The following is a 2,468-nucleotide window of genomic DNA, read 5'->3' as shown; positions in this document are numbered from 1 at the left end:
GGGACAAGAGACGCGAAGAATGGAGACAAGTCGAAAGCCCAATCAAGTCTCGTTTATTGAATTTCAAACAAATACTTATATATGGTAAAGGAAAGGGGCAGGATCGAGGAATGGGGTGATGTGACGTTGCTGCTGATGGTGAAATAGGGAAACCTATAAAAAATAGATACGTGGCAAGAGGCGGGTAAATTTAAAAGTGCTGAATCACTTCTATACAGAAGTGAAGGCTCAAGACAGGTCTCGAAACTCAAACTTAGGTCTGAAGATGTCCAACAGGCCCAAAACAAGGAAGGGAAGTATTGTGACCTTGTTAAGATGAATAGAATGCCGTGGTGCGGCTCTCCACAATCAGCAAATATGAATTTGTTGTTGTCATTTTTGTTATGTGCTTTTTCATGGTGTCGATTTCTTTGTTCCATATAATTTTTATGCTGAGCTTGTTTTGTCTATGAATCGTGTTATCACTTTCTTCGTTGCTATTGTTTTAGTATTTGCTGAATATTTATGCTGGTCCTCTTTTTTGATGTGAAGGTTTATCATTTTTCTTTGAGGTTACTCTGTGATTTGTAGTTTTCTTCTCAAGTTTAGAACACTTGTTCTGGTTATCTGGTGCCACTCTGAGAAGAAATATACCACAAATGGGATGGCTTAAACAAACAGGAGTTTATTCTTCCAATTTGGAGGTTTTAAGTCCAAGTTCAAAGTGCTAGGTTCTAGGGGCTGGGTGAAAGCCCCTCAACCTTGGGGGTTTCTTTCTCCTGCTCCTGGCCCACTGAAGCTAGAGGCATTTCTTCACTCAGACAGTGGCTGGCTGCTGAGGCTGAGAAGCCCCAAGGTTGACAAGTAAAAAGGCATACTCCTAATGTTACCAAACCACGTGGCAGGCCATTAACTTAGTCCATTATAAGTCCCAAGGTCGGCAGAGCATAGCAGGCTGCTGAGCAACGACACGGCTACATGCAGGGTCCAAGCGTGCCATAGGCTAAATACCATTCCCCAATGGTTCTGCTTATATACAGGAAGCAGACCACATTCCCTAAGGCCGTACTCAGCTGCTCACAGTACATTCCACCATAGAGTTGATTACCAATTTCATCATGGGGACCACCAGCTGCCCAGCCACTCAACCAGGCCCAGCCAAGTTGACACAAAAACATAACCACCACAACAGTCCATTCTATCTTGTAGTTGTCTTGAATTCCCTACCGTTTTGAAGTTCTGTAGCGACACAGTTTTTTCCCTCTTTTTGGTTTGTAGTTGTCCTCATTTGTCAATTGATGTCTCTGGTTCCCTGTGTACAATCTTGTAGGCTTCTTCACTTTGGATTCTTCCATAGCTGGGTTGGTTTTTAGGTTATAAGATCATGTGTGTTAATGGTCAGTTGTTTCTCTATTCAAAAGACTCCCTTTAGTATCTCTTTTAAGGTTGGTCTGGTTTTAACAAACTCCCTTAATTTCTGCTTATCTGGAAATGTCCTAATTTCACCATCATATTTGAGAGACAATTTTGCTGGGTACATAATTCTTGATTGGAAATTTTTCTCTTTCAGGGTTTTATATATACCATCCCATTGTCTTCTCGCCTGCATGGTTTCTGTTGAGAATCCAAGCTTAGTCTTATTGTAATGCAGAGCTGCCTAGAAATCAGGACACGGAGTTGTTTCAGAGAAGCAGTTTATTAGCACTCCCGGGCGAGGTTCTCGTGCCCTAGCATCAAGGCCAGAGAAGTCTCATCCCCGGGCAGGGGGCATGGATTTTTATAGACACAGATAGGACCTATTTGGGGACACCAAGGAAATGACAGGGTCCTCTAAGGAAATGGCAGAGTCCAATTAGCTGTTAGCATGGGTCTGCACTTAATTAGCATGAGGGGGCTTCACAGGAGGAAGTTCGTCATTGCATGGGACTTTCCAGCCTGGGTGGGTTCTGTCACCTCGGTTGTCTTATCAGGCTGTCTCATCAGGGCCTGATACCTGGAGGAAGCTGCCAACTGACATATTGGGGCTTAGGTTTGCTTTGGCCTAACACTTATTGGTTACCCCTTGTAGGTAACTTTTGTTTTTCCCATGCTGCTCTCATGATTCTTTTTTGTCTCTGGTTTTGGTAAATTTGATAATGATATGTCTCAGTGATTTTCTTTTGGGGTGTATCCTGTTTGGGGTTCGTTGGACTTCCTGAATGAATATATTCAATTCTTTCATCATACCAGGAAAATTCTCTTCCAACAAATCTTCAACAGTTTTCTCAGTGGTTTTATTTTTCTCTTCCTGTTCTTGAATTCTAATTACACGTAGGTTATTCCTTTTGATGGTATCCCACATGAACCTTAGGCTTTCTTCATTTTGTTTTGATCTTTTTCCTGATTGATCCCTTTCCAAAGAAGTGTTCAGGTATTTGCCTTCAATCTCCCTAATTCTGTCTTCTATTGATTCAATTCTACTCCTTTGTCCATTCAATGTCTTATCTATT

This window comes from Orycteropus afer, unplaced genomic scaffold (assembly GCF_000298275.1).
Source record: "Orycteropus afer afer isolate SDZICR_OR568_19922 unplaced genomic scaffold, OryAfe1.0 scaffold00210, whole genome shotgun sequence".
NCBI classification, from domain to species: Eukaryota; Metazoa; Chordata; class Mammalia; order Tubulidentata; family Orycteropodidae; genus Orycteropus; species Orycteropus afer.
The sequence above is the reverse complement of the archived record's forward strand: the minus strand, read 5'-3'. Positions refer to the sequence as shown.